The 22,403-nt window shown below is 38.1% G+C and overlaps 1 protein-coding gene and 1 long non-coding RNA gene across 5 annotated transcripts in view; one reads left to right on the top strand and one right to left on the bottom strand.

Moving 5' to 3' along the window:
- Window positions 1-22,403, top strand: part of ca10a (carbonic anhydrase Xa) — a 167,986-nt gene that overhangs the window by 110,550 nt on the left and 35,033 nt on the right. The gene's annotated exons all lie outside the window — the stretch shown is intronic.
- The window catches only part of LOC135248500 (uncharacterized), a 47,210-nt gene that overhangs the window by 12,704 nt on the left and 12,103 nt on the right, over window positions 1-22,403 (bottom strand). The window contains exon 3 of one of the 2 annotated variants that reach the window (XR_010328443.1): window positions 16,764-17,206. The exons of the other annotated variant lie outside the window; for it this stretch is intronic. This is a non-coding gene — a long non-coding RNA (uncharacterized LOC135248500). Of the gene's footprint in view, window positions 1-16,763; window positions 17,207-22,403 lie in introns of those variants that run through there. 2 annotated transcript variants of the gene reach the window in all.

The raw sequence follows: 22,403 nt of genomic DNA, 5'->3' as shown, positions 1-22,403 counted from the left end.
GAGGGCAGTTGGACTGATGGATAGATAAGACAAGGTCTGCAATAAAAAGCCCTTCTGCTGGAGAGCACTTGGTGGCATTTTGCCTTAGATTACCTCTCAGATTTGCTGACATCCTACAGTTACAAGTATGGATCTGCCCCTCGCAAAGTTCCTAGTTTGGCCTGTGTGATAAATGTCTGGTGTCCGATCCGCACTGTGATCCATAGGATGTTTCTGTCACGTGTGTTTTCTGGCCTCCCGTGTGCTAACCCCACAATAGCCATATATACAGCATAACGAGATTCATGACTGCAGTGCATCTCATTGCTTAGTCATGCAGCACAACTGTTCTAACTCAGTGGCATCAGTACGAAATTATATTACAATAATGCTTATTACTGTAATGCAAAAACCCCTTTCCCTTATAATTATGCAATCTTTTTTATAGTTGTAAAAAGATTTCAGAAAATCTCTCCAGTTTACAATCTAATATGTTAAGAAACAATGTTAGCATCAGGCCTTTGATACAATATTTTCCCTTTAATGCTCAGTGATCATTCCAAAAGAAGTGGATGAAGACAAACTGTCATAATAGAGTGAATAATTAATAACCAGCTGCACAAATGATTGTCAAAATATTGTCTTTTGGCGGTATCTGAATGACCTTCCCTTAAAGTGGTTGGTTGACCACAGTCCTCAGACATTAAATATTAAATATTTACAAAGCATTACATTAGTCCATTGCTTTTTCCTTATCAATGGACTATAGCAATAGAATTGTGTACTCTCTTTTGAACTGCTTTTTAGTTCACCCCCTTTTTCTGTTTAACATTTTTAAACAAAATAAGTTTAACTCATATTGTACCTGTAGTCTAGATTGATTAGTGAACAGTACGGAGCGATTCAGTTTTGTGTTAAGGGATTAAGTGCATATCTATAGAGGAGGAAATATTGTCTCTAATCGACACTTGTCTGAAATGAACCAGAAAATATTAAAATGAAAAACAAAAATAAGCCGTGGATAGAGTACTGGTCATTCTCGATTTGCATCATATGGAAATACAGGTGCAGAATCAGAGGGAACAAGACACATACTGCCACATATATTATACAGTATATGTGATATGTGGATGTATGTGTCTGTGTGTGAGAGAGAGAGATAAATAAATAACGGAATAAATACATAAATAAATACGCATGTAGATAGATCAGTTCAAAATACCTAGGAATTGTGAAATCGGCTCATTGAAGGAGATGTGCAGAACACATGCAGTGCTTGGCTTTGATTGTTAGGACAGTAAATCACAACAGGCAGCAGTGTGCAAGTCACAGAAGTGCCACTTTGAACATTAGCAGTGACGAAAACTATAATCTTAAGCAGAAATGTAGCCGAGCTTTATGAATAAATGTAATATCCTTCGGTTGTTCTTATTTGAGAATCCCAAGAAAATGTGGCAATAAAAGCCTGACCATAAATTCTGAGCAGTCATTTTTGATTTTGAGTTATGAGAGTAATCAATCAAGGGCAGTGGGCAATCACGCTTGTAGTGGGCTTGGCAGAGGATGTTCAGCTTTACACGGAATGATCCAGATGAGCACGGTCGGCGCTCCATTGGCCGAGGCCTTGTCGTACACAGCCAGATGAGCTGTGCCATCTATTGTGGGGAAAACCCACTTTAGTTTCCATCTCACAGAATGCACGGGCATTGTTGTTGCAATCTTTTTTATCTGTGGTTTATTTCATAAGTACGTTTGCGATTCGTCAGCAAATACTTTGGAAGTGCGCATGGCCACTTAGGCATCTGAACAGCATAACAAGGTTGCTAATGTCTTTCTCTGCAGTTGGCAGTTTTGACAGATCTCTGCCTGTCACTTTCCCCTTCGACTCACCCGGCAGAGAAAGGTGATGAAGTGATCCTCAAAATGCTCCACTGTGCCCGAGCAGGCTGATTTGAGGGGACTGGATAAAAATACATCAAATTGAGGAGCTTATTTCACGGCGTTCTTGCAGTCCTCCCCCCTTCCTCCCCACCCCGTGTCACTAACTCAGAGGTCACAAGGTGTCCTCTTCTGCCTCCCGCTGAGAGAGGCTTCATTAGAGAGTGACAAAGGTGCACCACGTGTGTCCATAGGTGACGTGATAGGTGATAGGATGTCACCACAAGGGGGATCGAACATCTAATTATTTTTTGATAGCGATTCCTCAAGGAGGAGGGAGCGGGGAGTCTGTGTTCCACTTCCTGAGATTAGCATTCTTATGCCCTCCTAATGCCTCCCTGCAGGTCTGTGTGCGCACGCTCCTCTGCAAACACAACATAATTGCGCTGTGTACACCGTCTAAAGGCTGTTTTTCCTCTCACCTTGTATCTATCACAGGCTTGTTTCTCTTCGTTCAACCTGCAGTGGCATTCTAATGGCCAGGGAGACAAGCGATGGAGGATGTTGGTGCAAAACATTATGGATTTAACACAACCTAATTAGGGACCGAAAAGGGCCGGGATTAATAATTTATCACATGCTAAATGAAGTCTTTATTCCCCCCGCTGTCGGTTGTGGCTGATGGTGTGTCAGGCTTGGGTGCCCTCACTGTGGGACCTACATTGCGTGCCTGGTAAACGCGTGTAATCATTCTTTATTCCAAACTCCAAATCTGTCTGAACGTTGTTTTTTTTTCTTTCTTTCTTTTTTTTCTGTACATTTTCATTTCTCTGTATTCCTTTTCAGATAAACATATTGTTTTGTTTTCTGAAAACTTTTACTACATTTTTGATTATTTAGTTTGTTTGACAGACTGCTCGCCCCTTTTCCTTGATAGCAGCATGTTGGAGCTTAGTAATTATCAAAGGTGGAAAAGCAGGCTGATTCAATGTGTTCATCACCTTGGAAGTACATGTTTTGATACAAAATTGCTTTTGAGTGCTGATAACATTAATCCCCTAAAACAGACATTGTAAATGCCAGAAACATCTTTGCTTGTTACCAGAAGTGCAAAATCCATTAAAAGTTTGAAATTCACTGGTAATGGCATTAAAGGTGAATGGGTTGCCTCTATCTTCATTCATCCCCAAGGACTTCTCGCTCACATATTCTGTAACACTAATCAGAAAAGCTTTTTTAGCAAGGACAGGGTTCAACAAAAACCTCCCTCACAGAGAGCTTTACAGCCCATTTACAGTAACCTAGAATGATAAGAAATTAAAAAATATTGATGGAGAGCCAGCACCAACAGATGTTGATAAATTAGACCTGCAAGACCAGTAACCAGAAGCATGAAAGCATTTCTCATCCTTCCCATTAAGTATTTACTTGTTACAGTTGAAGAATAAGAATAAGAATAAGAATAAGAAGAAGAAGAAGAAGAAGAAGAAGAATGCCAGATGCGGATTACAGTAAATGGATTTGACGGATGTGAAACGGTGTTGTTTCAGTTTCTGTACCATGTGATAGATTAGAGGGAGGATAGTCCTCTCTTCACCCCCTTCCCCCCTGAGGTTTGGAAAAAATTGCAGCTCCACGTGCTTTGTCGACACCTTCATGTAAAATTCAGCAGAAATGGCGCCCCCCCCTTGGCAGTGTTTCTATGTTGGATTGGTCATGTCCTCCCTCAATACTGCCATGAGAAGGGTAGTTGCCATAAATGCTTTGCAGTGTCCCCTCTTCTCCCATCCAAATAGGGCTGAGGTTGTTGCCAAGTATCAGTGGCAGCTCATGCCATTCTACGGGATTCTGGAAGAATTACAAATATATGTGCTCCCTCCCAATTAGGAATTTATCAAGATATGCATGCCTCCCCACAAATCAGTGAAGTAAATAGCTTTCTTCTAGCCTGGTATTATTTTACAGATACAAGTATTACATGGAGTCTGTTTTATGTTTGAGCCCCTGTAAATGATAGCCTTTAATAACACACTAAGGCACACGGGAAGCTGAGGCATTTCTGGCTCTTTGTTTATCACAATCTCAGTACTCCCCCTGCTGGCTGGTTTCAAGAATAAAGAGAAAGAGATTCCCAAAATTCAATCATGTTGCCTTATTCCCAAACTGTTTCACTTGACCCCTGGAGACTACACTATGTTGTTAATCAATAAACAATCATAAAATGATTTGTTGTATGCAGTTTTGGTGGCAAAGTAAAACATGCTGAGGGTGTGTAAAATTGTAAAATTGGTCACGTTGATAATGAGAAACAATATAATAGTAATTGCTACTGCTAATAATCAACCCTCCAGCAATGTTCAATACACATCACATCTTATGAGTATAAATAAGGGGGAAACGTGTGATATTTCAGATAATATTCATCAAAACAATATTTTATCCTTAATGATAAAGGTGGCCATCCTGTCTCGCATGTCAAAACGAGATAGGATTCATTCAGTTTGCCAAGTGTTCAGTCTTTCCCACTGGAGTGATGTGAACATCTGGAGGTGTTCTGAAAAGCCCATGTGTGGGTAGGCTAACAGATGTATCTCCCCTTTGCTGTCTCTTGGAAAGGAAGGTGGCGGACTCGGAGTCCCCAGCGTTTCAGTTCTGCTGTTTTATCCATCTTTTTATCCGTCGTACTTCTGCTTCATCAAACCGTTTTAAAGCGAATGCTCTCCTGGCGCCAGGGTGTACGAGGCAGATGGGGACACAGCAGGCAGGTAAACGCTGGTATTGCCATGATGAATGCTTATATGAAGCAAGGGTCACAGGTAAGATGGCGAGGGAAGAAAATACAAATAAGATGCGAAAAACTGATTTCCAAAGTCCAGGGAATTAAAGTGATTCTTATTTGGCTTTATCTACCCCATTCTTTAATTTATTTTAGTTTTTTATTTAAAAAAAAAACGCAGTATGAACAACATACACAGTATTGTCCACTAATGGTCTGTGTAGATTTTTTTTTTTTTTACCTGCGTTATCTTCTAATTTATAGTTGTAGATATTTTTGACACTCCTGCCCTAAAACGTACTGCCCTTACATACCAAACTAACCCAAGTTTATTCATAAAAAATTATGCCCTGCCCCACATTGTATTTTAACACATAACATGTCGTTAAGCTATGAATTAAGTTATAAAATTAATGTCAATTTGACTGCTGGTTGACTACCACCTTTCTATGTGGATTAAAGTAAATTATTATTATTATTATTATTATTATTATTATTATTATTATTATGCACATTAAATAACTTATTGTGAAAAGTATACGGTATATACAATCACTTGCATAGGCAGTTTGATTTCAAAGGCCATACAGGGGGGGAAGGCTGTCTTATTCAGCATCCAGGACACTGCTCTCCTGTGGTGAGAAAACCTAGAAAGGGAGACGTGTGGGCAATTATAATGCAGGGTTTTCTCCACGGGTCATCCAATGGCCAGGGCTAATGCTGAGGGAAACTCACCGCTCTCTCACTATTCCGGTGTAGTGGGTAGGAACCTGGCCTACAGTGCTTTTTCCTGAGTCTGACATCGGCGCAGGATTAAAAGATTTTCTTGCTCTCTGTTCTGTTCTGCTTTCACTGCAGACATGGTGCCCTGCCCATGCCCCGCTTGTTCTGTTTTCTTTCCTCTCTCACTAGTGTGTGGGTAAGATGGCTCTATAAAACACAAACACCACTTTGTGCTTTGCATCACTACAAATCAACCGTAGACATTTATACATACTGAACAGTACTGCTCTTATGAATGTACAGTACAGTGCCTTCTTTGCTCTCAGTGGTAGTTTTATGAGTATTGATGGCTTTCAACATGAACATGAGGCTTGCTATGCATTAAATGATTTACTTCGTACTCTTATACTTGTACTTTTCACATAGCGGGCAGGTGGACAGCTTTTATTGATGTATTTTATATGTGAACTTCTTTTTCTGAGCACAGTAGCCAACGATGCCTTACGCACATGCTGAACTATTTGTCTCTTCAGACAAAATAACAATGGCATAAACAGATAAAACAATACAAAATGATAGGTCCAGGAAGGTGATGAAAATCCGTAAACAAAATCTACCTTTATCTTTCCGTTTTTGCATGAAGTTAACTCACATTCTTCTGTATAGCAGAAGGCCCACCCCTATGTCAGTAGTCCCTGCTCTGGCAGAATCACTCAGCAGACCAGACAGCTGTCCTTTGCCTCACAAACAGTGCTGTCAGTATAATTTTTCAAGTCCCAAATTGTCTCGACTTCATCAGTCCAATGTGGACAGCTAAGCTGATAACTAGGATATGAAAGTTCCAGCTTACCAACAACGGTTCCATAAATATGGACTTGCACAACATGGACGGACACTGTAAAGATGCAAGGCAACAGTATTACCACAAATTTTCATGGTTGCTTCCTAGGATGCCATTCCCTATTTTGTATCCTATTTCCAGATTTAGAGGTTCTTACATTTATTTTGAGCAGTACAAAATAAGCATGATGCTTTTAATATATAGACATGCCCTCAAGTGACATTCCAGCTTGACAAATGAAAAATCAGTTTCAGTGATCTAGATGTCCCTCAAGGTGACCCTTCAGAGATATTTTTGGCTTGCAAAACAATCCTAAAATAATGACAGAAAATTGACTTACGAGACCAATTTGTGCATGTCACAAGGCTGTATTGGGCACAAGGTCAAATATACAGTATATTTTTAAATAAACTTTCTCAAGCACCAACAGGAAGCTTTTTGCAATATCTGTTTGAAAGACTGTGCATGCCAGTGCTTTTGTACATTTTATAGTGTAGCTATCTTGCAATTATAATTATATAATATATTGCAATTATAAAGATACTGTTTATAAAAATATTAAATGTTTTCACAGGGTAGCTGTAGCTCTAGCATTAAATGTTTTCATTGTAATTCATTCTGCTTACCATTAATTAATTTTCATTTGCAATTAAAAATGTTGTGAGACAAAGGATATAGGATGCCAGAATGCCAGAGTGCCACCCATAGGAGTAACCCTAAATGCAAGAATAACAATTTTTAAAAGAATGTCTTGTCAAGAGTACAGCAGGGAGGACCTTTCATATTTCAGCAGTCTTATTCACAGTGACTCCATTTTCACACACAGTCCATGTGTACAGCTTGCACAAGGGGCAACAGCAGCAGCCCAGCAGGTAATCTAACCTGCGACCTTTGAGCTACAAGCCCAGTTCCCTAACCATTATACCACAATGCCACCCCGACCATGACCCTGATTGTTGAAATTGACATCTGTCAAACCAATCCTGGAGAAGTTAATTGTATGCTTTGTTCTTCGTGACAAAATTAATGCATGCACAACTATTTCAGGTAATTACAGCAGACCACATGGCAACTGACTGTAATGTGATTACATGTTTGATTGTAATTATCATATAATGTAACGTTTGATTGGTAAGCGTAGTGTACATACATACATCCTTAATATGTTTTATTAGAATTTTGTAATAAAGTTCATTTTTCGTCAATTTTGAAATGATTGTAATTTATTGGAAAGTATGTGAAATCATAGTTACAATCAATCACTTATAGTGATGATAAATATAAATAGAGAATGTTTATATACATATATATATATAGCTACAGCAGCAAATGGCAAGTGAATTGAGGCATAGGCACTAGTAGTTGCAAACTAGCTGTGGTGATACGGTTAGTAGGGACAACCCATAGCTATGGCCACATAATTTTAAGCTTTTGTTACTTTCGTGTCACATTCCTTGTTGTATATCACTCACTTTGTTCTTGATACCTCTCACTAGTACCCTTGTTTGGTATTTTGGAAGGCATAGTATGGGCTTGTTTAAGTTGTATTGGCTTAAATGCTTAATATTTCATCATTTTTTAAAGATCGCTTTCTTTGGCTTGAGTACTAAGTCTTCTCATTACTTAGCAGTTATTTGTAAGGCCTCTCAGAACAATGCATGCCTTTTGCAATGAAATCCCTTTTTTGTGCATTTCTGCTGTGGCTTGGTGCTGTAATATAAAACCCTAACCTTGAGACCAGCCACATGTACTTTTCACCCCTGCATAGGGCATTTGAGATTTCACTTGTTCTCTTTCTTTTAAATTTTTTTGCGATGTGACAATTAGACTTCACTTTCCCCAAGGCTGTGACTTCAGGGAATTGAAAGAAAAAGTTCAGAATCAAAAAGAAGACAGGGCTCATGATGAATTGCTTAATCCCTCAGCTCAATCTTTTACTGTAATTATGGCTCTGATACACAGATGAAAGATGTGGCTCTTCTTCTGCAGTCGACTGAAGCTCTATAATATGGAGCCTCGCCAGCTGATTTCTAGTGTGTGCCAAGCAGGTCCTAGGGTTGCTTTCTAAACTTTAGATCATAAAATCAGATTTCATGGGAGCTCTACCTAGTTGTCATTTGCAAAGTCAACCAATTATCATAACATTCTGTATAATTGTGCCATAATATGATGAGGCTATTAGCATTACTGTACTTCCTTCAAAACACAATTACTAGGGTCTTCAAGCATATCATTTCAATATACAGTATCTGGCTTCAAGAGATGGAAAATGTCATTTTAATAAGTATTCAATTTTCTATTTAATCTTTAGACTTTTGTAATCCTACAAGCATGGCCAAGAATTGTAAATTGAAATTCTAATATGATGTGGAAATAATTTAAAGGCAGTGAATGTACTAAATTCAGAAACTGGTGAAGCAGTTATTATTTTATTTTATTCATTTGGCAGACTCCTTATCCAGAATGATTTACAAGCCTGTATGTGTAGAGTTACAAGAACAAGGGGATGGTTAAGAATGGCAGGTAATACAAAATGTGAAAGCATAAAGCTAAAAAAAAACTAGTGGTACCATAGGAATAAGATAAGAACAGCTATAAAAGCAAAGTCTTCATTACACTAGTACATCTGATTTCACTCCATGCGTTGAAATTTACACATATTTACAACAATTACGTGGAAGGCCTATCTTGTTCAGGGTAAAAAATTCTGAGTATGGTATGGAACGACGCTATGGTTGGGGTCAATCTTATTTGAAGTCTGTCAATTCAAGAACTGAATTTAAATCCATTTCATGAATTTAAAAATCACCATAGATCATTGCAATCACAGTTCATTTCCTAACTTGACTGAACTGAAATGGAATTGAAGCTACCTCGGTGTGATGCAAGTAGTTATGTCACAGTCATTTTTTGGCACATAGACTTTGGGTTTGTATGGTGAGTTAATGTAGGTGATTGCTGTGCTTAAACTGTGTGTCTTAGGAAGAAAAAAATATGTGTTTATTAAGTAGTAGTAGCAGTAGCAGTCGTTGTAGCAGAAGTAGTAGTAGCAGTAGTCGTAGTAGTTGCTGTGTTAGTATTATTAGTATTGTTATTAGGTCAGGTAGAGATCACAATGTATAAATCAAAGGCGACTACTATTGGTTCTGTTCTCATTCACACGTGTGTCCTCATTTAGTGCTGTGTTCGCACCTGTTGTCTTGAGTATTTTGGTGCCTAGTCTCATCTGTCTTTGCTTTGTCTTTGCATGTGCTTCCTTGTGTTCACCTGCATTTATGCTGCAGTTCTGCTCCCTTGAGAGATTCTCCCATGTTTCATTCCTGTTTGTTTCATTCCCATCAAGTTTTTTTGGAATTTCAAATTACCTGCTGTCCTGAGTTGTGTTACTGAGTCTGTCTCTGAAACCTTCCGTAACAGTGTTTAATGTATATACTTTTTTGATAGTTGTACTTATTACAGTGATAAAATCTAAATTCCAAAAAATCCCATTTTGCCACTGAAACCTTTCAATGGAAAGATGTAGAAACAATATCCCTGTTGGTTGCTTATCTCCTGATGTGGGAGAGTTAGGTAAGAGAAAGGTAATACCTCTAGCACTAAGGACCTGTTTTGGCTTTCTTATGTTCTGACAGTGGCACAGAGTGATGCAATATGTTCATTACCAAAGCATACCCCAGCCCTTCCCCTTCAATAATCTTTGTCCACTTCTGCAAGGTTGCTAAATGTCATATGCACTCACCGTGAAATTGCAATTAAAAAATATAGGTGAAAGAAGACTCTTAACCTTTATACGGCATAATAAGATTATGCACACTGAAGAAGATGAGTGGATGAAGAATTAATACAAAGTATATTGTCAGCTATTGGGAAGTTCTACAGACAACTTGATACACTGAGGCAGCAGGTGCACTTTTGCGCAAAAAGAAAAGTTAGCAAAAGACTATATTCCTAATTACTGCAAATCATCTAGGAAGTGACAAGAGAAGTGAAGGTCTCTATAGAGTTTGTGTATTTGCTTTATTTGACCTTTATTTGACTCATGATGGAAAATTAACTCTAATAGAACGTTTAGTGTGATGGACATGGGGGCACAAGCCAGTCATCCGCAGGGGATGATTTGGTGCAGTGATTGAGAAAGGCTTGTCACAAAATTTTGCCAGGGCACCCGGGTCACAGCCCCTGCACTTTGCTGTGATTTTCACAATCCCATTAATTGCAGAGAAATAAGGGGTAATTCCAGTGATTATCTATGCTGTGGGGTATTGGGGAGCCTGGGGAAAATGGACTTGAAGTGTCCTGCCAGTATTCCCATCTCATTTCATTACATCACATCAAATCACGGCGCAGCCAAATAGCTGGTGGCCGTTTGCTTGTCAAGGGCATTTTCACACAAACAGAGCGTCGCGGCTTGCGTCTAGCTGCAACACACTTCAATCCCAGGCAGTTCACACCTTGCGACTTTTCCATGTGGGAGCCTGTGAGTGCTAAATTACTAAGTCACATATCTTGTGTTGCGAAAAAAAGAAGCCTTGCTCTGTGAAATGCCAAACCATCCATATTCAAGCATGCAAAAGTAAATTGTTTCTGCATTTACCAGAAAAAGCCAGGATTCAATTGCCACCACAGAGCAGTGAAATGGATAAATTTAAATGGAACCAACTGTAGTGAAAATGGAGCATAATGGTTCCTTTGAGAACGTCATACTCACTTTACATTTTCCTCGTTTTGTAAAGATTGAGGGAGTGAGACATTTCATAAGGGAGGCATTTGTATAGGTCTTATGTATTATTGTTATTGATGAGCTGAATTCCATATGCCCATGTAACATAGAACTACAAAAGGATCTTAATGAGGCAGAGGAGGTAAAAAGTACAGCATCACTAATATGACAGACTGATTTATCTTTTAAAATTGGATGCAGGACGATTACAAGGGGACACCAATGAGAACCCGGTTCCTCCTCCTGATGTGATAATGGAATGCTCTTCCGCCTGCACAGAAAAATCTCATTGCCTGAACCTGAACAACACGCCACATGCTTTCCTTCCTATGCCTTATTTCAACAGAAGCTTTCTGCGTATTGGCTTATAGCATAATTTTGATATATTAAACATCAATATTTCATGGAAATGTGCATATTATATTGACATTCACATTCAGACTATGAAAACACGGTTTTCTATGAAATGGTTCAATACATATGTTAGGTGGTGGATTCAAATCCCAAAAATGTTTGTTTTTTTTCTTATGAAAACAAATAGAGGGCTTAATCTTACACCCGGTGCAAAGCGGCGCCAAGCGCAACGCAAGTGTCTTTGCTAGTTTCAGACCAACGCAGTTGTCATTTTTCCGTCCAGCGCCCGCGTTATTTAAATGGCAAATGTACTTGTGCCCATCTGAGTGCCCATGGGCGTATTGGTCTTAAAATGAGGTGTGGTCAGGCGCATTGTTGGCGCATTGCGATTAAAAAAGCGGAAAGCGATTGCGCGATTGGCCAAAAAAAAACCTGGTCTTAAGTCAATGGCACAGTATTTTACTGTTATCTTAAGGGCGCATAGGAATATGTGCCTACATAGGCAGGTGCACAACGCGCAATATTTTAAAAAAAATACATGTCATAATTGTTATATTTATATGTAATATTTATCAGAATTACTTGGCAAATCCGCCATTATAATAGCAATCCGCCAAGATGCAAGTGCACCTGACTTTCTGGGAAGTACTTAATATGGCATGAGAAAATGAAGTACTTAAAAATGAGCAATGTCCATAACAGAGATGCAGTTGGTAAACATATTAAAAATTTTGAGGATCATCTCATTAACCTTGCACAATATAATCAAGTTTGGGGCATCAAAAATAATGAACTTGAAACAATGCCATCTCAATTTTAGGAATATAGCGATAGTTTACTTTACCACCAACATGGGGAAAATATTGTAGTGCTCCAGGCTCACCAGACGAATGGAAATAAGATTGAAAACAGGAAATTTGCTTCATCATCCAGAAGCCTGTAATTTCTCTAACCACAGTCTAAAGCTCTTGTTGACCTGAACTATTCTTGTTGACCTAAATTTTGTTGACCTAAGACTCACCACAAAGTGGTCCAAAATTACTGATATTAAATAAGGATTATCTTTTAATTTCTCTGGGTTTGTCTCAAATAGCTTGGATCTTTCCATCACAGTCAATGAAGTGTGTTCTCCCCATAGATGGGGCTCATCCATGCACCACAACAGGGTATCTAATTAGGACTGCTGTGAGTTAAATCTCTGGCCAATCAGTGGCATTAATCAAGCCATTAACTATCTGGTAGAAAATAAAACTAGCAGTACTACTGGCCTCAAGGGCCAAATTTGAGTATTCCTGCTTTAACCGATGAGCCACCCAGCAGCCATAATTTTTATTTTTAATGTTTATTACACGTAAAGCCATGGATGTAGCCGTTGTGTGTTTATACATGCCAGGTTGTCATCCAAAATTATTAATCTTAATATTGGTTTACAAAATAGTATGCCACGTTGTAGAAGACTAAGAGATCTATCTCTTTCTGGTGCTCATTGGAACATATCACAACCCTTGTTCAGCAAAGGTTATGTCAATATGTTATAGGTTTTTTTATTTTGCCATGATATTTGTTTTAGACACATGCTATTTGTCAAGCAACTGAACTGAGTGATTTTTTTATTGTTTGTTGCAAGAGAAGACTGATGATTTTAGCACATCATTATCATCAAGTTAGTTGTGAATTAAAGGAATATGAGGTAAAATTACATGGCATTATTTGAAATTGTTCATTTGAGACTTGCATGGAATTGTTAAGACTGTTTGCCGTTTCTCATGTAATTGCACAATGATGAATATTAACAGTAGTATGTTTATTTTGACTCATGGTGAGACCAGAAGACCCTTGCAGAAACACAAGGAAACTTTTACAATATTTCATATCTGAAATTGTGTGAACAACTATCAATTAGGATTAAAATAGGAAAAACAGTCCTGCGCTTTGCTTTAGAAAGCAATTTTTAAAGTGGTTTCATAGATGTGAAGTAAAGTTCTGCCATCATTCTTCTCATGAATTGCTTCTCTCTTTTTTCAATTAAAAGCTCAGCATCAACAGTTTGCCAAAAACAAACAATAAAAACACAATAAAAAAATAAAAAAACACTTGATTACAAATTTGTGACTTGAGCTAATTTCATTACAGAATATGAATGGCATTAAAGAACGAACTTGTCCATTCATAAATTGTAGATTGTGGATAGGAGGAAATCATAATAATGTCAAGGTGCTTTAATTTAACATTGAGTTCTCCTGTTTTGTCTGGTATGAATCCTTTATGCTTTTGTAATGTTATTTCAACAAGCTGAATAAAACATGCAAGGGAAGGCACAGGAACTAACTGTAAAATCACTTGATAGCTAATTAATGTGATATGCCCTGGAGCAAGAGAAGATCCGTGAGCGGCTCAGAGTGCTCCAGGCTAAATCACAAATCTCTAACAGGCTGATATTGAACAGAAGAGCTGCACTCATGGACATGGCACTCCCTGGGTATTGCATTAATGGAGTATTATAGAGGCAGCTCCATGCCCAGCTCCACTTACAAACAAACTTCATATTTTACCATTAGTGTCCATCAAAGTCAGCACTTGTTTCATTTTGGAATGGAGGTTGCCACCTCAGAATCCTTTATTGGGACATTGTTGCTTGTGAAATGCCTCAGTTGAGGTTACAGTTTATCGTGTTCCAGATTATGACAAAAAAACTTACCAGAAAAAAATGGGCTTTATCCCCTTTACAGGTAGGCATTCTTGTTTTTTTTTCTTTCATTATATTTTTTTTTTTTTTTTTGGGGGGGGTACTGGTTGAATTTATACTCCATTGGGAACCTATTTCAAAATTGTTTTATGATTTATAGCAAGAGGCTTCAGGAAATGATTTTTTTTTTTTTAACAATAAATATATAAATAAGACCTTTTGTGTTGCCTTGCCAAAATAGCAGTCCAGTAAGCAGTAATGAAGCAATCTTACAAAAGTAATACCACTATTTGGAACATTTCTGTCCAAAGAAGAAAACAGCACAGTCGTTAAAGAGAAGCAATTTAATGCAGCAGGGCAGTGTGGTCTTTAATCAACAGAGCTTCTGACCAGAAAGTTACAGGTTTTGTTTTTAGGTGGTACTGTGCCTTTGTACCCTGGGGCAAATAAATACTGAGCTGTGTAAATGAATAAGATGTAAAAATGAAAGGCAGGTTACCCTGGATAGGAGTTTCTTCTAGGAAAATAAATCATTTAACGCAGTTTGTCTGTCTGTTTCAAAAACTCAAGGTGAAGCAATGCAAGGTTGCAGCTTGACATGAACATCTCTTTAAATTGCCTGCAGATGAAAGAATGTGTTTAAATGTGTTTCCAACTCACAACAACAGAGAACATCGGATAGGTATGTAAGGGTGTGGTACTTCGTATTTTGTAAGTCTGAAGAAGAGCCACTAGGCTTAAAATGTCACTTACTTTTCAGTGTTAATGAATGTTTGGCACTGGAGAGTATGGGGGTATTCTTGTCTCAAAAATAAATAAATGCAACTGATCCACAAATAAATGCAGCTTATGTATGAATAAATTGGCTGATTTACAAATAAATGCAGCTGATACTCAAATAAATGTAACTGATCCACAAATAAAGGTTGCCGATCCATGAATAAATGCAGCTAGTTCACATCACCCGTTGCTTGCATTTATTTGTGGATTTTTGAGACAATCCTCGATTTGCAAAAAAAAAAAAAAAAGTTTTATCCACGAACAGGTTTTTTTTTTTTCCCCACTGAGTTTAGTCCAGCCAATCACATTTTAAGACATTTTTTCGCTGACACCCACATTACCAATCACAGTATGTAAACGCTTGAGGATTATGTTGTGTTGTGCCAAGACAACTGCCCAGTTAATGTAAAAAAAAAAGTCTTAACGTCACAACTCGCAACGGTATGAGATACCATTCCAAACTGATCTGAATGGTTTACAGGCTCCCAATTTATTTTTGACCCATCAAAACAATTTGGGCGCAGTTGGCTTGCATTTTCCAGGGTGAGCGCTTGTGCAAGTTGATTTTGTGTTTCAATTCCTGTTGGCCAATCAGGAGGTAGTAGATTGGTCAACAGTAGTCATAATCTGAACTCGTTAAGAGTGAGAGGGCATCCGAACTCCCGATATAGTAACCTGTGAGAAAATCAGTAGTAATCCAGCAGTGGCTAGCTAATGTTAGCATATTCAAACATTCTAACATTAATGTATTTTTTATATACATAATAGCCTAATATTTCACATTGTAATCTTGATATATTTGTGCATGTTTGTGTGTGTAACAGACAGGAGGGTTTACATAATTTGCACACTCGCCTATGCAGGCACATATATATTTATAGGCACACATCAGCAATGCACCTGACCACACCTCATTTTAAGACCAACCCACCCATGTAGGCTCAGGAAAATGACAATTGTGGTCGGTTTGAAACTAGCCAAGACACTTGCATTTGGGTTACCACAGCTTTGTGTTGAGTGTAAGACAGAGCTCTAGAACTTCATTTTCAATTTATTATTCATTTTACTTATTTATTTATTTTATATGCCATCCCTTTAATTCCTGCCGCATCTACATGCCATACTCCCGGGTGAATCACGTTACCTGGGTTCACCAAAGCAATCACTCCCTTGTATGAGTTTGAGAAAAGTCCTGATTCCATTTCTTTTGCTGTTAAAATCAATCTTGCGGACGCAAAAAAGCTGCATAAAGATGAGGTTCACGTACTTGTCTTCAAGTACAATGGAGAAAATGACTGTCTCTAATGTAGCCTATGTCTAGAAGTATCAGTCCACTGTGAACTCAATCAGTCAAAAATAAAGGTGTGTTTCTGCATACTGTAGATTTGAGAATGAACATAGACTTCTGTGACCTTTCTGTCAAGCTTAGGAACATTTCACAGTAGCACCATTTCATAAATTAATGATGGATTGCAGCACATTGATTTTGTTGTCTTCATTCAATAGTCTGACCACTCAATGCCGATACCAGGTATTTCAGCTGTATCCATCTCTAAACTGCTGATGATCCAAGCACCCCCTAACCTCCCTTGAATCATCGACTGCTCAATCCCACACAAGCACACCCCACTAGCATGGCTGCTAATCACAGAAGGACCATGCCAGCAGACATTATTAGAGCTCTAAAATTCTTCCACAGCATTGAAACCTTAGTTTCCCAGCAGGCTTTTGGGATCTTATTCTGCTTTTTCCAAGATTAAGGGAAAACTTAAAAGAAGATGGATACGTTTTTTTTCCCTCTAGAAATACCCTTTTGTTCTCTGCCTCTTTGTTCCATGTAAGTCTAAGGTTTTCTCGGTGCAGTATTGGGATCGGCAGGTCTTTAATCTTTTTCATTCCTCACTCATTAATCCTTATTCAAAAGCTAAATCCATAATCCTGTACAGTGTGGAAGAAGAGTAGAGGAGGAAACACATACTGTCTTTTTTATGGGTTAAGAATCAGTTACTGAAAGGATTTTCTTCAATGATGTGGTTTTAATATTTTCATGCATTTTGGAAACGCGAAAATGATCCTACCATCTCTAGTCCACAGCTTGTATCAGCTCTGGTCTGTCAAACCCTCCCCCTCCATCTTCTGCTATCTATAAATGTGCATTCTGAAGAGCACTGGGCATGCTGAACATGCATACATCTTTGGTCTGAAGGCAACAGACTAGATTACTTGACAGCGTTAGATTAATCAGACTGACATGAAGGAAACCTCTAAGCTGCAAGTTGCAAAACAGTGTCTAGTGCACTTGTGTCCCATTATGAAAGCCAAACAGTGTTTGACTCCAAATCCAGCACATGACAGTAGTGGCTCCCTGGCGACTGGCCCATCAGTAGCAGCACTGTGTGCATCCAGAAGGGAGTGGGTAGGAACAGCTGGCTTGTGGTTGGCAGAAACCCTGGCATGTGCTGTGGAGATCTGTGCAGCCCAAGCCAAAACATGATTTATATTAAAGCTGGAGTCTGGCCAGCAGCACAAGCTGCTGCTGCATCCTCAAAGTCACTCACACATGTAATGCTGTGTGTTTAGCACACACAAACAAGCACATCCACACATATACAGTGAGCTCCATAATCTTTGGGACTGGGACATAGTCTCTCTTGTTTTGGCTTTGTACGCAATTTTTAATCAAACAATTCACAAGGGCAGGTTCTCAGCTTTTTTAAAAGGGTATTTATACATTTTTGGCACAGAGCCAAATCAAGAAAAAATGTCTTTGTCCCCAAAATTATGGAGCTCACTGTACATAGTATATGCAGACATACATACACACACTCCTATGTAGGAATGCTCACCCACCTGGTCTAATATTTGATGCAACACAGATGCAGACTACACTACCAGTTCTAAAATTGTCTATGTATGCACACATGCAGTCCAAGTTCAGATTGTATAGCAGTCACTCCCAAGCCATGTGCTTAACTGAGAATATATTTTAAAAACGGCATTCTAATCTAATGTAGCAGGTCAAAAACTTCACAGGAACAAGCTGACATTGAAGGTTACAGGTTTGTTCTTCAGAACAAACAATGGTGAAAAGATTTTGTTCCTTCACTTTCCTACTTTAATGTGCTGCTTTGTGAGGGGAAGGTTGGAGGTGTGACAGTAGTGAGACTGACGCAGAATAGGTCCCAGGCGCCCTAGGAGTGATGTCCACACTCTTCCCAGTACTGGCGTCAATACTGTCTTTGTAGAAAACCACAAAGTTATGAGTCAGATGCCTCTTTGGTTCCAAGATGTGACATACAGTAAGTCCCACCTCCCTCTTCAAGTACTGCTTGTGTGAATGCTACTTAATTATTTTTACGTTTAAACACAAAGAAATGAAACTAGATTACCATCACGGCTATCCTCTGTGTCTCAGTGGGAATTGTGGATTTGTGTGGCGGCTGGGCAAACATTGATATATTTTGCAGGGCAGTTCATTCAGTTCAAAGCCCCTTTTCTCCATTTACTCATATTATCGAGAGGAAGCCATTGATGTTTCGTAAGAAAAAGATGGTCAGATGCTCAAAGTGCATGCATTAGGCACAGCCCCATCTTGGAAAGGCGGATATGTCAGCCAGAGAGTTCTATTGATGTACCATTTAGGTATATACTGTAAGCACTTAGATAAAAGCACTTAATAAATGAATAAGCAAATATCACAGAATATTACTTCCTGAGAGCACCCTCCCCTCACTTTTTCCACAGTCATATGAGTTATAAGAATAGAAATTCCGTTTGTTTGCAGGCATCATTTCATGACTGCCATTAAGCTGATACTTTTTTAGCCCAGTATCAACATTTTTTAGAGTCAACCTGGCAGACTACTAGGCGATCACATTGTGTTCGATGTTAACCCCACCTTGAATATCAGATGATCATGTCAATGATCAGTATTAACCTCAACTTTGACCCCAGAGGATCTCTCGTTATTAGTGTTAGCTAACGCTGAAATGCTAAATACATCTTGAATGGCAAGTAGCATGTGTGGATGACATTTTTGGTATGATCAGTAAGTGGATAACTGATCCACACACTTATTACTGTTAACACCACTATCATAACAACTGTCATTCACACACTGATCAGTGCTAACCCTCCTGTTGCAACCAGTTATTCACACTGATCAGCATTAACCCTGCTGTTAGAAAGTTATTTACATAGTGGTCGGTCTTAAACTTGTGGGATTCTGTCTAGATGCTGATCAGTGATAACCCAGAGGCTAGATCCAGTTATTAAAGCACTGATCAGTGTCAACCCTGCTATTTGATTCAGTTATTAACATACTGATCAGTGCTAACCCTGCTAATGGATTCAGTTATTAGCATGCTGATCAGTGTTAACCCTAATGTCAGTAATGACCATCTGCACACACTTCATCAGCACCCACTGTCAAAACCAGTCCGTCACATGTTCTGCAGAGTTCAGTGTTAACTCCACTTTCAATAGCTGTGATCCACATATCGACCATTGTTCACCCAGACCATCAATAATAGTCTGTAGGACATTGATCAACCTTGCTGAAGGCTTTCATCACATTGATGCACCTCAGCATCAGCAGCAAATGCTGTCTTACTTCTTTATTTCTTAAGTTACAGCACCGTGAAACATTTATTTGCCCCTTCCTGATTTCCTCTATTATTTCATATTTGTCACACTGAATGATTTCAGATCTTTAGACAAAATGTTATATTGGTGAAAGGGAACAAGAATAAATCCAAAATGCAAATGCAAAAAGTTATAAAACACCCGTATGTGCCCATGTGTACTGTATATGTAATTGAACCCCTTAAACTTAATAACATAAATAATGGTTGCACCACCTTTAGCAGCAATAACTGCAACCAAACACATTACTATAATTGGATATTAGTCTTTCACATCACTGTGGAGGAATTTTAGTCCACTTATCTTTGTAGAACTGCTTTAATTCAGAAAAATTGATAAATTAATATTGGTTAATTGATTGATCAAGTAATCATTTTAATTACAGCCATATTTGAATCTCACATCATACACAAACCAATTATCATTTAATATTGCAGCAGTTATTCATTTTGTTTGATCCACAAATTGCAAATTGAGATGGTTCGACACTATAAATGTGATATTTTGAATACACTGTTCAAAATATCTTCTGAACTGTTATATGAATAATTTTTAAACCCTGTAGTTTATTATGCTGTAGTTCTGTTGTAGTTTATATTAAGTACAGAAGCCCTGAAAGGCAAGGTGAAAAAAAACAATTGTGGTAAAATTCAGGCAAAAACATGTGCTATTTATTTCTGAGAATAATAGGATCCAATTATAGGATGAATACATTTCTATAATTGTCAGGTTTTGTCCTTGTCAATTGAATTGGTGAAGCAATAGGCTATGAAAAATTGCATCGGTAGATTAAAGGTTTAAATCAAGTGTTTTGACAAGCTTACTTTGAGTCCTCTGGGGCTCTTGCATCTTCGGCACCATGGATGGTGTTCTGGCATACACCAATAACAGCATGCTTTGACTGATCTTTCAAGAACAAAATCCAAGCTTGGTTTTGAGTTTTTTTTTTTATTTAAAAAAATAGCAGTGTGAAGACTAAATAAAAATAGATTTTTTCAATGCACCGTGTCTATGGTAAGCCCCGGCTAGGGTAGACTGTTACAGTGGATTTTGTAAACTGTCCCCCGCCATCACAGCACCATGACATATTTTTTTATATATTATATTATAAGGTTAAGGAAACCTTTTATTTATTCTAGTCTTAAATTTTGTTCAAATCTTCAATGGCCTTTGTGAAATGTGCCCCATACCATTCTCATTCTCACACTAATTAAATCTGATGATAGGCATAGCCTAATTAAGTGTTCTTTCGCAAATAAAGCCAAGTTGGGTTGTTTTCATGATTCTTTTGTAGGCTACGGGCATCCTGCTCCAGTGCCAGCACTATGTTGTACAAATGACTGTCAGCTGAGGCCCTGAAAGGCAAGGTAAAAAAAAATAAAAATCCGGTAAAAGTCAGCCAAAAAGTTTCTTGTATGTATGTTTTTGGAATACTTTTACTGCAAAAAAAAAAAAAATCACCTTGCCATTCAGGGCTTCCATAGTTAAGGATTTACAATAAATAAAATTACAAAAGGCATTTGAATTTTAAAGATATACTACTTCCACCAAAATGTAAAATTTGTACTGTTGGTGCAAATTTGTACTACCTTTTGCTGATAGCTTGAACTATTTGTGAGAATACAATGGTTGGTGTACATTGCCTTCTATTCCAAGACAAAAAATGTACTGCAATGCATCGCCACTAAGTAAAATATCCACATTCAGAAAGATGTCACTTCACAGAGATGGTTCCAATCATTTGCGCTTGCAATTAGTGGCTTTGTCAGTCCACTTATGCAAGATGGGTCTGTTGTTTGTTCAGGCAGTCCTGAAGGTGTAATGAAGTGTACCTGCAGACATTACTTCCCAATGTGACTGCAAAGTCAGGTGAAATAATGAGTCAGGGTAGGTCTAGCCCAGTATCAGTGGGAAGATACCACTTTGTGCTGTTAAACCTCAAGAAAATGTGTTTCTGTTAGTCGGGGCTCACAATGAAAACGCGTAAAACAAGGGCCTTACAGATAACCGCTTTTGCATTTTAATGAGAATTGTAGATTGTCGCAGGTAGCAGAAAGTTCACACTGGGAATTATTGAGTAGTTGGGCATTCAGATACCAATTTAATTTAATTCTCTTTCCTTCATTGGCCTTTCTAGCTGTGCAAGAGGGTATATTTAAGTGTTAATTGGTCACCTGTGATATTGTACCATCCAGACTGTTTTTTACTGGCAGGCCAGTGACGCAGTGTGTGCAGATGGTATTTTGGAAGTGTTCCAAAGTTCAGAATTAATGTACCCATCAGAGGCTAAGACTTCATGTATTCCTGGTCAAATTTTTTCTTGCATTTTAAATATAATTCATATTCAAACTGAGGATTGCTCTGTTGCACAAATGACAATGTCTTTTTGATGAGTCAAAAGAGACAAGTGGCACATTTCTGCTGCTCAAGAAAGAAAGTTGCAAACAATGTAGTGATAAAACTCACACAGAGAGCAGGGCCATGACTGAAAAAATAGCATATTTGTGCATATGTTGAAAGAATGAAAATGTCAACTGTGATTTTTTTTCACAAATCAAATTTAGCAAACTAAATTTGGTTTGTGTTGAATATATGTCCATGGATGATTTAACTGTTAAGTAGAAAATATATCTATTAACTTGCATAACCCTGTAAGTGGGTTCTAAGAAACAACATCATGGCAAGACTTAGCAATATTAAATTACAGTAAATACATTTATATTTTATTAAATATAATCAGTTGTTTATCAGAAGCAAAGGCAAGAATCCAGCTGGATTTCAGATGACCTAAAACAGGCAGTCCTAGGCTTGTCTTATTTAGATGAAATAAACCACCCTAATTACAAGATGATACACATGTACTAAAGCAAGTTTTTGGAAACATTCTTGCAAATTACAGTATGTGGACATTATTACAAAATTACAAAATCTTAAAAATATGTTCTGGACAGGCTTTGTCCGTGTATTGAAAATTGTTGGGTTTTTTTGTTTGTTTTATTTTTTACATTTGAGGTCACACCAG

The sequence above is a fragment of the Anguilla rostrata genome, chromosome 2 (assembly GCF_018555375.3).
Source record: "Anguilla rostrata isolate EN2019 chromosome 2, ASM1855537v3, whole genome shotgun sequence".
Taxonomy (NCBI): Eukaryota; Metazoa; Chordata; class Actinopteri; order Anguilliformes; family Anguillidae; genus Anguilla; species Anguilla rostrata.
Note: the sequence above shows the minus strand (reverse complement) of the source record. Positions and strands in the feature narration are given on the sequence as shown.